The sequence below is a fragment of the Orcinus orca genome, chromosome 15 (genome assembly GCF_937001465.1).
Source record: "Orcinus orca chromosome 15, mOrcOrc1.1, whole genome shotgun sequence".
Lineage (NCBI taxonomy): Eukaryota > Metazoa > Chordata > Mammalia > Artiodactyla > Delphinidae > Orcinus > Orcinus orca.
Window position 1 is genome coordinate 45578972 of NC_064573.1, and position 15651 is coordinate 45594622.

At 36.8% G+C, this 15651-nt stretch overlaps 1 pseudogene; it reads left to right on the forward strand.

Annotated features, from left to right (window-relative positions):
• Positions 1–4703: 4703 nt before the first annotated feature.
• Positions 4704–15651, forward strand: part of LOC101284592 (DNA replication complex GINS protein PSF2-like) — a 63625-nt pseudogene continuing 52677 nt past the window's right edge.

Consider the following 15651-nt stretch of genomic DNA (forward strand, 5'->3'; position numbering starts at 1 on the left):
TTTCAGTAGAGACGTGTTCCTGGCGGTCTTTGTCTAGTGTGTGTTAAATATATAGATGGATAGATAGATAGATATAAATAGATCATACATACATAGCTGCATACATATGTATATGTATACATATATACATATTTGTGTGGATATGTATTTGTTTTCATCTAAAGCTTTTAGTTCTCTCAAAACCCCAAATGAGAAAAAGCAAGAACATAAATACTTAGAGGTATTACGTTTACATCATGTCACTGATGGACTTAAAGGTCAGGCTCAAAGCTTTATTCTAGAGACAACCCTCGAAGGAGAAGTTACAGGATCCAATGTTAGAAAAGTTAACGGTTTATGTACACTACCCATGCGAACTTTATTTTCCCCAATATTTTCCTAGGCGTATTTCCATTTCTATTTCAAGGGTTCTTTATTTTTTAATAAGTCATTTCAACATTCAGGCTATAGAATGCTTCTCACGCAGACTACTATATTTTTTTTTTTGGTCCAAAGATATATGTTAGTATTTTATAGTATATATGACCTACATAATACATATTCTATATGACAGGAACTATACCATTACCCCAGTATGAAAGGGAAATATGGACATAATCCATTTCACTTAGTAACACCAAAATAGGCACAGAACTTTGAAAGAAGCTTGACCCATGCAAAACATATGGTACTTTTCACCTCTCCTGCCAACCATCTACTAGTCATAGGTAGTAAATGACTACTGTTCCATACTTGATGATTTAGCTATAGCAATCTATTAACAGCTCACAGTCTACCTTAGAACATAATGACCCTGACTCCTTTCTTCAACTCTTTTTGTTCCTTATCCATCATTCATATTATGTTATAAATGGGGTTAACCATTACATGTATATTAACATTTCTAACACTAAATTTGAGATTTAAAATCTGCTCCTATATATAACATCTAAGTAAAATTCTAAGGCAGAGGAGAATGGTGTTTAAAGACTGGAGTTATATTAAGATAAGGTTAAAGATTTGGAAAGTACATAGTACTTATTAAAACTGGTAGCATTTCCAAAAAACCTTCTATGTTGGTCAAACTGTGAGAGCAAGAAAATATTATGCAGAAGATGGAGAGACGCTCAGAAACAGGAGTCTGCAGATGCATCATCAAACCCCAAATATCCACTTACTAGAAAAAAAGGAAGACAAGAAAAACAAAAGAACAAAAAAAATGTATTTGTTAAATGTCAGTGCTAAGACCAAGATTCAGTATTCTTACTCCAAATAGGAAATGGGCTGATGCTTACAAAAGGTTACAAAGATTCAAGTATCCGGCTGTCATAGCAAATCCAAGTATGCTCTTGGCATCTGGAAGGACTGGTATTAGACAATGGAGACAAAGTTAAGGGTTCAAGGAGAAAAGGCATATTACCTACCAAGACCAGCATTACAGTAACAGTGCTAAACCAGAAATCTTCTGACTAAAGTCTTTCAGAGTCACCTTGGTCTTTAAGTCAGAATTGGTTCCAAAGTCTGAGTTAGGATTAAATCTATAAATACACGTGGAAGTGATCGTGACCATGAGAAAGAGATGTAGAAACAGAGCCAGGCACCCCAGTAAAATATAATTAGGAATTTTTATTAAAATAACTATTACAGTTATAAACAAATTAAATCTTGGCTATAAAAGTATTCCACTTCAAGTGAAAACAATCGTGATTAATCTGTGTAATTCAGCATTATAAGATTTTACCCATCTCTCTCCTAATTAAGATTACCAGTTGGGCTACCTGGCTCCATTTCAAAGTAAATTGTTATATTATTAACTAAATACCATAGATTTTTCTCTGTCTCATGTCTTCTAATAACAGTGACAAAAATTCAGAGAAGACTAATTAGCAGGGGCATCAACATGTATCTCAGAAGAATAAACTTACTGCTTCATTTTCTCAGCCATATGGCTGAGAGATCACACTAGGCGTGACCTTTCCAGCAGCGAGGTCAGAATTTCATTTATAAATAGATAATTGGAAATTCATCCATCTGAGATTCCATGTGCTGAAGAACTAAGTTTTTCAGCGATAGCTATTAAAAGACCCAAAGGATAAAAACCATCTTCTTTTCAACACCATATGAGCAGGCCTGGGGGGATTCTGAAATACTTAAGCAAAAGTTATATGAAGTTATGTGTTTGTGTATGTGTGTGTGTATGTGTGTGTGTATGTGTTTCTTTCTAATTATATATGTGCATATGAACACTAGTTATAGTAAAACGAATTAAAATATGCCCTTACCATGAATGAATTTCTCAACAACTCAAGTGGCTGTTAAAGATAAATTTTTTCCATCTTATTTTTGGAAGTTCCAAAAACTTACCTACTTTCTCAGCCTTGCTCTCTATCAATGATTCTCAGTCCTGGTCGCACATTAGAATCACCTCGGGCATTCTATTAAAAACTGATGTTAAAAGCAGAAACTAACACACCATTGTAAAGCAATTATACCCCAATAAAGATGTTAAAAAAAAAAAAAAAAAAAACTGATGTTATATCCTACTTTCGAGATTTTGATTTAGTTAGACTAGGGTACGACCCTGGTATTTTTCAACAGTTCCCCACGTGATTCTAATATATGGTCAAGGTTGAAAACTGGTCTAAATGACATGTGTGGTGAGCACAAAGATGAGCCTCTACCCGAGATCTCTCTCTAAGAGAGGACTCTCTGTCCAGCTGTAAGAATTGAGGTCAGCAGACCACCCAGCTGTTGGCTCTTTGAAAGTCTGTCTTAGCTGCTAAGAGCCACCTTGCCTGGGGTCATGCCCTTCCCAGAGCAGCCAAGTCATTGACAGAGTGAGGTGAGGGTATTAAGGTCCAGCTATAATTAAGACAATGCAGGACCCTCTGATGGGCAGAATTTGCTCCAGATCCTCATCATGTTGACCAAGGCTTTATCAAACCTGTATCAGAATTTGACTTCTTCTGCCCAAATCTGCTCCCTACCCCTAACTTTCACATATGTTGATAATAAACATCTTCTGCTCCAAACTCCATCACAGCATCTGCTTCTGGAGAACTCAGTCTGTGACAACAGAATGATATCATGCTCACGGATGGTGGTAAAGATCTTTAAACTGTGTATGCCCCTCATTTTTAACCCAGCATTACTTCAAGGTTAAGCATTCAGACTCTGGAATTAAAATTCTTGGATTCATATCCCACTTCTCTGTGACTTTGTTACCAGTAATTTATCAATACTTCTCTGTGCCTCAGTTTTCTCATCTACAAAATATACATAATTATTGTTCCATAATAGTAAGATAATTATAAGGATTAAATGACATAATCCAAGAATCATTCTTAGCATGGTGACAGGCACACATCACTTCATACGCTTCAAATGCTTCATAAATTGTAGCTATTTCCTGGGGGAGATTAATTCTATGTGAATTGGATACGACTGTCCTCAACCCACCCCTAGATTCAGACATGGACCTGTGACTCCAGCCTTTCAAAGTTCTTCTGGGGGTGGGCTTTTTTATTTTGGAGGTTTTTTTGTTTTGTTTTGTTTTGTTTTTCATTTTCCCTTGGAGTAGAATCTATTTCTGTGGGAAGCTGAATAATGGCCACAAAGACATAAGAGAGAGGCAGAGAAAAGGTCATATGACAATGGAAATAAAGTTTGGAGTGATGTGCTTTGAAGATGGAGGAAGGGGCCACAAGCCAAAGAACACCAGCAGCTGGTAGAAGCTGGAAAGGCAAAGAAATGGATTTTCCCCTCAATGTCTTCAGAAGAAATCAGACTGGCTGACATCTTGACTTTAGCCCAGTGAAACTGATTTTGGACTTCTGACCTCCAGAACCATAAAGGAGTAAATTTGTGTTGTTTTAAAACATCAAGTTTGGGGTAATTTGCCCCAGCAGCCTAGGAAACCAATTTAGTTTCTGACCATCTGAACACACTTCCCGTTTTAGAACCATCCGCCATTGTGTGGAAATTGTTGGAAAGCAAGGCCCTGTCTCTCTTCGTGGAGAGCAAGAGAGGTATTCTTTTATGTCATTCTGGGAAACAAGTTCCTGAGACACTGGGGATTCTTGATAGTAAACCAGAGACTTACATCAGCTAGCTTAAGCAGATATGAAGTTAATTGAAAAGCGGCCGAGAAGCTCATAAAAATATGTTGGCCGGACTTGGCTCAACAACATATGAATCCTGTCTTATAAGCTGACTTGGGTACCACTCCAGTGAGAGCCTAATACACAGCAGCAGTGACCAAACTTGAATCCCCTACCTAAGAACAACCAGACGCCTAGGGACAAGCTCATTGCCTTTAATGCTTTCCACGTAAGAGGGAAGCAATTTGTCAGCACTAGAATAGAAATGGATTCTAATTTGGATTTTATCATTCTGCAAGCCATACCAGCTGTAATCTTCTCATTTGCCTTTTATGCCATCATTTTATGCTAACAGCATTGCTTAGGATCAAGAAGTCAATGCATAGCAAAATAAGTAAATATTTTGGGCTGGTGGTCCAAGGATTCATTGGTTTTACATAAAAATCAGACAAAAATAGATGGTCTTGTAGAATAACGGAATGACATATAGAAGACTTAAAGAAAGCTCTAGTTTAGAAAGAACACAGCTCACCAATGGTTGCATCAAACTGAAAGCTGAGACTATTAGACCTGTTAGTCCACTGAGAGATAAAGCAACGAGAAGATTATATTGCTTCTAGGACTATGGTTATTGACAATCAGCTGGAAAACAAACATTGCAACTTTACAGTGGAAGAAAGAAGACGTATGAATGAAATCAAGAGATTGCCCGAGACAACTCCTTATATTAGCATGTTCGGCAGTAACCATGAATGGAAAACTACAGCAATCCCATACAAGTAAGAGGCTGCCATACCTCAGAAACTATGGTCTACTCACCACACTGGATAAAGAACTTAACTCCAAAAGCTGAGTTACTAGTTAAAGTAAAATGAGACACGAAGTGTATTACAGAAGAGAACTTTAAAATAGAAGTTCCAGGGGCTTCCCTGGTGGCGCAGTGGTTGGGAGTCTGCCTGCCGATGCAGGGGACGTGGGTTCATGCCTCGGTCCGGGAGGATCCCACGTGCCACGGAGCGGCTGGGCCCGTGAGCCACGGCCGCTGGGCCTGCGCGTCTGGAGCCTGTGCTCCGCAGTGGGAGAGGCCACGGCAGTGAGAGGCCCGCGTACCGCAAAAAAATAAAAAAAATAGGAGTTCCAATCTCAAAAACAGTTGAGACAAGTAACGCCTTACTATATTTCCTTCCTTCCCTGATCTGTCATATATGTATTTAAACGTTCAAATTGATTTTCCCTTCCTCTTTACTAAAAGGGTAGCCTTTAATGGGTATTTGTCAGCTTCTGCTACGTGGCCTTTGAAAATATTTCCTAGTTGGATGGAATCCTCATTGGGTGGATTATGTTTAAAGGTAAGAACCATTCGTGAAATCTGAAGGGGGCACAACATCTCTTTATCTGCTCTCTGGCAGTTAGGACACAGGCATAGCATCTGGATTATTCCAATCTGCTGCTGCTGTCCAGAAATACTTAGAGATTTTTGTGGGTTTAGTTTGGAGAACTGGAATTACTGAGCCAATACTCTATCGTCCAATGCTAGAAAAGTCATCAGTAGTAGGGAGTGACTGATGGCGCCTTAGCCTCCGTAACTTATGCCCGTTTATCCAGATCAGTTCTCTAGACCGCCCCCCCCCCCCAATTTGGCAGACTACTAAATATTCTTCCAATAAATTTATTTTTTCTTCTTTACATAAGTTACGCAGTTAGCTTCTGTTTTGTAGCAAAGAATCCTTTTTGGTGCGTGCAATTTAGTAAACTCATAAGATGTAAATCTTGGATTGATAATGGCGATTGTTTGCTATATGAAAAGATTGTGTCTGAGAAAGGAAAATAGAGAAAGAGAGAGAGTTCTGAAAATAACATGAACCGTTGTATCTACTGGTGCTTGAAGCCATCTACCAATGGATTTTTAATTCAGTCACATGAGCTAATAAACCCCTCCCATGACCCCTAGCTTTCATTTGTTTGTTTGTTTGCTCTACTTAGACTAGTTCCAGTTCCATTTCTGTTACTTAAAACCAAAAGAATCTTGAATAGTACATGAGTGTTTATGGGAAAAATAGCATTAATTTTACAGTTATAAGGATTTCATGTGCTATTTGCCCTTTGTGGATCAGATCCTAAATAACTGTATCTAAAATAGCTCATGGACTTGAGGACACGGGGAGGGGGAAGGGTAAGCTGGGACAAAGTGAGAGAGTGGCATGGACATATATACACTACCAAATGTAAAAACGTTAGCTAGTGGGAAGCAGCCACATAGCACAGGGAGATCAGCTCGGTGCTTTGTGACCACCTAGAGGGGTGGGATAGGGAGGGTGGAGGGAGACGCAAGAGTCAGCAGATATGGGGATATACGTATATGTATAGCTGATTCACTTTGTTATAAAGCAGAAACTAAGACACCATTGTAAAGCAATTATACTCCAATAAAGATGTTAAAAAAATAAATAAATAAAATAAAATATCTCTTTCTCCCAGAAAAAAAATTAGAAGTTTGTTACTAGTAACCTCAGTTTCCTAAGTCAGCGTGAAAGAGGAGTGCTTTTTACTTGGAATTACCAGGATTTCTTCATGTCTCAGGGAATGAACTGAAGAAGCATGTCCAATTAAATGCTTCATCATATCTGAGAGTTCAAGGTAGGTATCAAAAGTTAACGTGTGTGTGTGTCAGATAAGAAGGGTAAATAAGAGTAAGAAGCTATGGGGTCAAATGAAAGAAAGGGAGGTTCTTGGTACCAGTTCTGGAGACAACTTTTCCACTTGATCCCATTATTTTTTTGCAGGGATGTTGAGGGTCCCTGTAAAGGGGCTGAGAGAGCTGGACTACTAGGTGAACCTACCACACCAATGTTGATTGTCAGTGACTCTTTACTAATCGTTTTCTGTCTGACTATTAAATAATTGACAATTAGAAAACAGAAACAGACTCTCACAGACATAGAAAACAAACTTATGGTTACCAAAGGGGAAAGCAGAGGGGGAGGGGGGATAAATTAGGAGTTTCGGATGGACAGATACACACTACTCCATATAAAATAGATAAACAACAAGGACCTACTGTATAGCACAGAGAACTATATTCAGTCTCTTGGAATAACCTGTAATGGAAAAGAATCTGAAAAAGAATATATATATGTGTGTATATATATGTGTGTGTATATATCTGAATCACTTTGCAGTACACCTGAAACTAACAGAACATTATAAGTCAAATATACTTCAATTTTTTAAAAATTGACATTATTAATAATTGTGTTGAAATTTCCTATTAAGACAGATTGATTTCTTCAAAATTCAAAATTTCACAATTCTCAGCGGCAATCCCTCCCTCCAAATACCTCCAAAGTCTTTGCCTCACACCCTCCTGGCTCTTTATGTCTTATCAATCCTCTTCCACACAAATCTTCTTCATTATAAATTTTCTCCTATGTACCATTATATCCTCTCTCTCAAGTTTCTCATTTCTCATTTTCTCATTTACACCATCCTGCTCGGTGTAAACAAAAGGATTTTCCTCACAACTCACCCTACCAAAAAGAGGAGAGGAGTTAATATTTGTTCTGTTCACTTTTATTTTGGGGGAAATTTGTTTATGCTATCACTTAAATATATACCAACACATACATCATACACATATACATATACATCTTTATGTATATGTATATACATAAAGATGGGGTGTAAATACCTACAAGGAATGGGCAGCTGGTAGGGTTATTCCTGTGAAGTAAACTGAGATGCCTGCTCAGGGTAAAGGGCTTGGTTTGAGTCTGGGGCTGTAGAGGCCATGGCTGTGTATATCTTGCCAGTAATAGGTGATGTGTCAATTTTTGTCTCTCTTCCCACATCTATCATAGCACTTTGTGTGTACGATAAATAGTAGTTTTAGTGACTGAAATAGCAGAAACACAGTTCCTATCCATTGGTAACTATTTAAAAATTCAAATAAAGGTTTTTAGTGAATAGTATGTTTATCAAAATTACAGTTATATTTGTACTTGATGAGCATCCAGTAATAAGCCCTTTTTACTATCCATCTTTTCAGTGTGTGGCATTTATTAGGTGCTAACATGTAAAAAAGGCGCCTTCCAATCTTCATGACACAATATTGAGATCCCTTTGAGCCTATTACCAGTTGCCAAGTACAGTCCTGTGTAGCATTTTAAGTCCTTTCACTAGTAGTTAATTGATTTTGAAACATGAGGAATGTAAATTTGTGATTTATTTATCCTGGCTGCCTATAGCTAAATCAAGGTTTTAGAGGGGTTACAGCAGTAGTTCTCAACTTGGAGCAATTCTGGCCCCCAGGAGACATCTGGCAATGTCTGAGACAACTAGGGTATGGGGTGCCACTGGCATCTGAGGCCCGGAAGTTGCTAAATATCCCACAGTGCACAGGACAGCTGCCAGAAACAAGAATTATCTGGCCCAAAATGTCAAGTGCTGAGGTTCAGAAATCTTGAATTGGTGTAAGGAACAACATACAATAAATGCGCTGTTATGAAGAAAAATATTTCTCTTAGTGTCATGATGAAAGTGATTCAGCTTTTCAACCTTTTCCTGCACGTACCCCCTTGACTTGCTATACTGATTTCTATTTCATTCTAAAATGGATTTTGCATTCAAATTAACCAGGTCTGACTGCACATCATTTAAAACTTAGAAAGACAAAAGAGGCCCCTAAATAAAAAGAAGGAAAATGTTTCTTCAAATGCAAAAGATTAGATTTAGTGCTTCAGCTGTTACAGAGGAGGAAGGTAGAGAGAGAGTACTAGAAGGAAGAGTTGTTAGAGATGAGCATGCTCTCTTTTTGTCATTAAGAAATAAAACATTGGGGGGCTTCCCTGGTGGTGCAGTGGTTGAGAGTCCGCCTGCCGATGCAGGGGACATGGGTTCATGCCCTGGTCCGGGAAGATCCCACATGCCGCGGAGCAGCTGGGCCCGTGAGCCATGGCCGCTGGGCCTGCGCGTCCGGAGCCTATGCTACAAGTGAGAGGCCCGCGTACCCCAAAAAATAAAAATAAAAAAAAGAAAGAAAACATGTCTGCCTAACAAAGTTAAATGATCCAAAGAATAAAGCCCATTACAAAGATCAAGAATTGTGACACCATGGTACAACTCAATCCATCACCAAAACCAGTTATATACATTAAATAGTTATATCAAGCAATATTGTTATACCAAGAACAGCAAACCAACTGACATTTCCCAAATGTGTCCCTGTATCTAAATGTATATGGCAGGCATAAAAGAAATCCGCTATGTTACGATGAAAATGGATGAGAATTTAAACCAGACTCTCACATTCTAGTTTTCCAAGAGCTAGGCCAGGCTGAATAACAATATAATACACAAATGAGCAATTTATTATTATAACGTTATCAGCAAAATTACAAGTCCATCAAATTGATATGTTGTGCATTAATAGGAATCAAAATGTCCGGATGCAGCAAAGAAGCAAATTCGTTTTAGTAGACATGGATGATCTCCATGCCTAAAAATGCCTGAATAATTTAAGAGTAGTTGTGGGAATTTAAGAGATATCATACATGTTAAAGTTACACCGTATGGAGCCCCAGTTACACATCAACAGGTTTAAAAAAAATAGACTTTGTTAATTCAATACACTTTATAGAGTCAAGCACCTCAGTTAGAGATGTCTTTTCAGAATTCTAGTTTCTTTCTAGTAGTCAAATGTCTATTAAAATGAACCATATGAAACTGCCATTTTTATAGGTCAAAAACTACCCAATATCAGCAATTTCAGTTGGTTGCATCTATATTTCCATATTGCTAATAATCTTGTTCTACTTCTCCTATAATCTTTATGTACATCTGATGCTAACAAATAGGCCATTGATTAAAATATGACTATTGTATACTCTCATATTTTAACCAGATATTTCATTTTGCCATTATTTGGGGAAGGAGATAAATGGCGTCGGAGATTGTGGTGTGTGAGAAAAAGTGAGCCAGTTTTCTGTCTTGACATTTGCATAAGTCAATGCCTCTCTGAGCTACTATAATCTACTTTTTTAAATGCTTTCAAGGTGCTAAAATTTACTTTCTCTTATTAAAGATTGGCTTAATCAAAATCTTTATTTTTTTCCTAATGTTTACTATCTTATTTATTTTTATATAATACATATTAGAGAGTTTTGAATATATATTCATTTGATTTTCTAAAGACTTATAATGTTGTTTTCCTATTTTTTGATTGTGGTAAAATATATAATATAAAATTCAACTATCTTAAAACTATTTTTAAGTGTACAGCTCAGTGGTATCAAATACATTTATAATGTTTTGCAACTATCACCACAATCCATCTGCAGAACTCTTTTCATCTTGAAAAACTGAAACTCTACACCCTTTCAACAATAGCTCCTTATTCCTGCCCCTGGAGACCACCATTCTATTCTCTCTATGATTTTGACTATTCTAAGTACCTCCCATATGTGGCATCATACACTATTTGTCTTTTTGTGACTGGCTTATTTCACTTAGCCGTGTCCTCAAGGGTCATTCATGTTGTAGCATGTGTCAGAATTTCCTTCATTTTTAAGGCTGAATAATATTCCATTTATGTATATGACACATTTTGTTTGTCCATTCATCAACTGATGGACCATTTGGCTTGCTTCCACATTTTAGTCACTGCGAATAATGCTGCTATAAACAAGGTTGTACAGATATCTCTTTGAGACCCTGATTTCAATTCTTTTAGGTATATACCCAGAAGTAGACTTGCTGGATCATATGGTAATTCTAATTTTAATTTTTTGAGGAACCACTGTACTGTTTTCCACAGTGGCTGTACCATTTTACATCCCCACCAATAGTGCACAAGGGTTCCAATTTCTCCATATCCTCACCAATACGTGTCATTTTCTGGTTGTGTTTTGGTTTGGGGGTGGTTTTTTTCTTTTTTTCTTTTTTGATAGTAGTCATCCTAATAGGCGTGAAGTATAATCTCATTGTAGTCTTGATTTACCTTTCCCTGATGATTAGTGATGTTAAGCATTTTTTCATATACTTATTGGTCATAGGTATATCTTCCTTGGAGAAAAGTCTATTCAAGTCATTAGTCCCTTATCAGATACATTATTTGCAAATATTTCCTCTCATTCCTTGGGTTGCCTTTTTACTCTATTGATATTGTCTTTTGATGCATAATTTTTTTAATTTTCAAGAAGTCACAATTTGTCAAATTTGTCTATTTTTTCTTTTGTTGCCTGTAGCTTTGGTGTCCTATTCTGGAAATTATTGCTAAGTCTGATGTTGTGAAGCCCCTGCCCTATGTCTTCTTCTAAGATTTTTATAGCTTTAGGTCTTAACATTTAGATCTTTGATCTATTTTGAGTTAATTTTTGTATATGGTGTTATGGGTCTTATAGCTTTTTATTATTCCTCTTCTGTGTATTTCATTGTCTAAGTATATTCTGTTTACTCATTCAGAATACTTTACTTCTAGATTGTAAGCTATACTGGGATAGGAGAACATATTTGTTTCATCTTTATATCATCCTCTATCATCATATAAAGAAATTAATAGTTATCAAAATATATTTTTAATTTATAAAGGAATGAATGAATTACTTCCAAAGACAGCAGATCTAAGAGTTTAAAATCTTACTCTTTGAAGCTTATTTAGGTTTTAACTCCTATTCTCTGGACCTATTCCTGGACTTATTTGGGGGAAAAAGTAATGGGCAATAGTGTAAAGCAACACTTCAGTATGTGTGATTCTAAAGAGTGCATCTATTATGTATGATATTCGGATATTTTTAAAACTTGATGGAGAGGAAGTTATACCAAGAGGAAGTTTTTCTCACTCCCCTCCCTCTGACCTTAAAATCTGAGAGAAGAGGGATAGCGAATTAAGAGAAAAGTTCTAAGGTACAAAGTCAAGAACTTGTTCTCTGTGAATAAAAATGTTTTGCTGTCTAGGAGACATATAAATAGAATGGAGATTTGCTACTGTCTAACAAGCTACATTTTGTCATACATGCAGAATATTTTTAAGTCATGATTTTCATTGAATTTAAAATGATTTTCCTGATGTCTGCTCATTACACGAAATTAAGAAAACACAAATTTTAGGAAAAGAAATGACAATCACATATAATCGCAACAAAAAGCACTGCTTACACATGGCTGTAATTTCTTGTACTTATTTTATGTAGATAGATGCATGAGTGTGAAAAATATGGAGAGAAATAGATATAGAGAGATCATGTTTGAGAGTGCAATCACAATAGAATAAAAACCAAATTTAGAACAAGAGCACAAAAAACGTGCAAGATAAAAGCAGAATAGCTTCCTACCACAGACCTATGTTCTGCTTTTTCCATTTAACATCATACTTTAAGCATTCCCTTTGTTACTGAAAAAGTTTTTAAGTGGTTTCAAGATATTCCTTTTCATGAATATATCATACTGAATTTAGTCACTTGTCTATTGTTAAATATATACTTATTTCTAATTTTTAATATTGATCTCATGTTACAGTGAACTCTTTATACACAAAGCTTTGTTTGCACAGTCTTTTTTCCATAAGAAAGTTTCCTATATGCAGAATAAATGGATTAAAATATACGAATCCTTCTAAATTTTTATATATAGTACTAAATTGTTATTTGTTTTAAATGATGCCAATTTACTCTTCTAGAAGTAACGGGACAATCTTACTATATCCTTACCAACATTTAATATTATTAGACTCTTAAAAATATGTTTGCTAGTTGACCATTGTAAAGCTCTATCTCAGGGTTTTGGTAATGGTAATGTTTTTGATGAGAGCTCGGTACATTTAGGACAGCACACCATCCCTAGAATGGAAAACACAAACAGTAAGCCTTCCTATACAAACTTGCACCATCTTTCACTTGTTGTCCCATTGCTTTTTGGAAGTTATAATTTTCCACTGGATGGAGAACGTGTGTGTCTGTTTTTTTGTTTTTTTGCTTTTTTCTGGGTGGGAGAAAGTAGAGACAGAAAAAAAACCCTGATCATTACAGGAAGAGTATCCATGCTATAAAAGTAGAGTTGTCTGGTTTTATGATTTACTTAGATTACCTGGGACAGGGAGAGATGGATGGTTAAGGACAAAATATCTTTTTGACTTTGTTCCTGGGAGATGCTGCTGCTATTTTTTGAAGTGGAAAATGTCTGAGTGGGCCATCATTTGTTTAATGAAACTCTTCGGAAAGGTTGCTTTTAATTTTCTGTGCCGTGAATTTCAACATTTCTTATCTTTGCAAGGACACTAGTGGGAAACTTGGAGGTATCCTATATAGGCTTTGGATAAGCAAGAGTTTCAGCTACAAGAAAGAAACTCCAACTACAATGACTTAACCAAATGCACCTTTATCTTCCTCCCATTATAAGGAGTATAGACTTAGACAGTTGCTGACACTTTTTCAGCCGCTGAAGGATATAAAGCAGGAATGGGCAAACTATATCCATTGGCCAAATTTGGCTCGCCATCTATTTTAGTGAGTAAAGTTTTATTGGCACACAACCATATCCATTTTTTCAAATATTGTGTGTGAATACATTCACAATAGGAGAGCAGAACTGTTTGTGGCAGAGATGGCACAGCCTACAAAACCTAAAATCCTGGATTTTACAGAAAAAGCTTGTCAATCACTGATGTAAGGTATAGAATCTCTGGGATTTCTTGACATTTTCCAAGGTTGCAAAATGGCGGCTACGGCCCATTAGAGAGAAAAAAAGAAAGGGGAAAAAATAGGTAGAACTAACTGTACCTAGCCTCTATTATCCAGAAAATCTAAAGCCGTCCCAGAAGATCCCATCAGTACTTATGTCACATTAGCCAAAACTTAGCTATAGGAGAGGCTGTAAAAGTGAGTATCTAAATCCTAAGGAGAAAGAAGAGGCTGAGAATTCCTGTTGGCTCAGTCCATAAGCAATGCCCTGTCGTAAGCTATTTCTAATTTTTTTAAGTTATTGAGTATTTTAGTTTGGCTTCTGCTCACTTGTTTTTCCTTCTCTGTGTGATTATATGTGCAACATTATTAGCAAATAAAGAGAAATAGGAAATATTTTAAATTATTTATATTTATAAATTTAAATTTAAAATATTTTAAATTATATATAATTTAATATTTTAAATTATATATGATCATAACTCTGGCTGTTATTTTCTGGATTGTTAATAATTCATATACATCATGTAAGACTTCTGCCTCCTTCTAAGTACAGTTTAAACCCCTGGACATTACATAAAACATACAGAAGACTATGAAAAATGAAGAGAAAAATGCAGACCAGCTAGGGACCTGGGAATTCAAGGAACAACATAGCAGTGAATTCTCTGTTTTCTTTTTGCCTCGTATATGTGAGACTAAATGCTGGAGAAAAGGGCAAACAGAAATGCCAATAGGCACAGACAAGAGAAGCCTGAAGAAAGCTTGCTCTCTCTGTTCAAAGAACCAGTAAAAAGGCAACTTAGCATGACCGAAACCTTGAGACAAAAACTACTCTATTCCAAACAAATACCACAGAAAAAACTCTGCCCCCACTCCACGCACCACTAGACTAGACTCCCACTTCACCAGGTTATAATGAAGCACTATCACTCCTCTGCCAGTATCAGTGAAAGCCAAGGGCTGGAAATTTCATCCCCCAGGGGGTAATGAAGAGACCATGGTGTCAGTGGAGGGCACATGGAGAGCCTGGACTTGTCCCCCCACCTGATGGTAATGAGGCACCCGTCCCCCTGCATGCTGGGGTGAAGTCAGAGAAATCATAGAGAGTCTGGACTTTTATAACCACCCGACTAGAAAGAAGCCATCCCCCACCAGTGTCCCAGGAGGTTACATGGGGAGCAAAAACAAGGCACCCATGCACCTCTCCACCAGTGTGGTATCAGTAGACCTAGTGGAGCACCTGAACAACTGCAGGCATCCAGCAATAATGAGCAGACTTCCCTTCCCCAGGTTATAAACGGAGGCTAAGTAGGCAACCTGGACTTCACTCCCATGCGGCAATAAAGAGATGGAGATGATATCCCTCTACCTCTTCAGGAGCGGTACCAGAAAAAGCCTGCTGTAACAGAATCTGTCACACAACATAATTCCCAAACTGTCCAGGTTTCGGCCAAAAATTACTTGTCATACCAAGAGCCAGGAAAATCTCAATCTGGAAGAGAAAAGCCAATCAACAGACACCAGTACCAATATGATACAGGTTATTAATTACCTAATAAGAATTTGAAAGTTGCCATCACAAAATGCTTTAACAATCAATTACAGATATGTTTGAAACATATGGAAAATAGAAAGTCTCAGCAAAAAAAAAAAGGTAAAAAAAGAATCAAATAAAAATTTTACATTTTTAATTTTTAAAAAATGTCTCCAGAGTTATTGAGGTATAATTGACAAATTAAATTGTATATATTTAAAGTGTACAACATAAGGATTTGATAAGCATATAGTATATTGTGAAATGATTACCACAATCAAATTAATTAACACACGTATCACCTCACACAGTTACTATATTGTGTGTGTGGGGTGAGAATGCTTAAGCTATTTCTCCTAGCAGA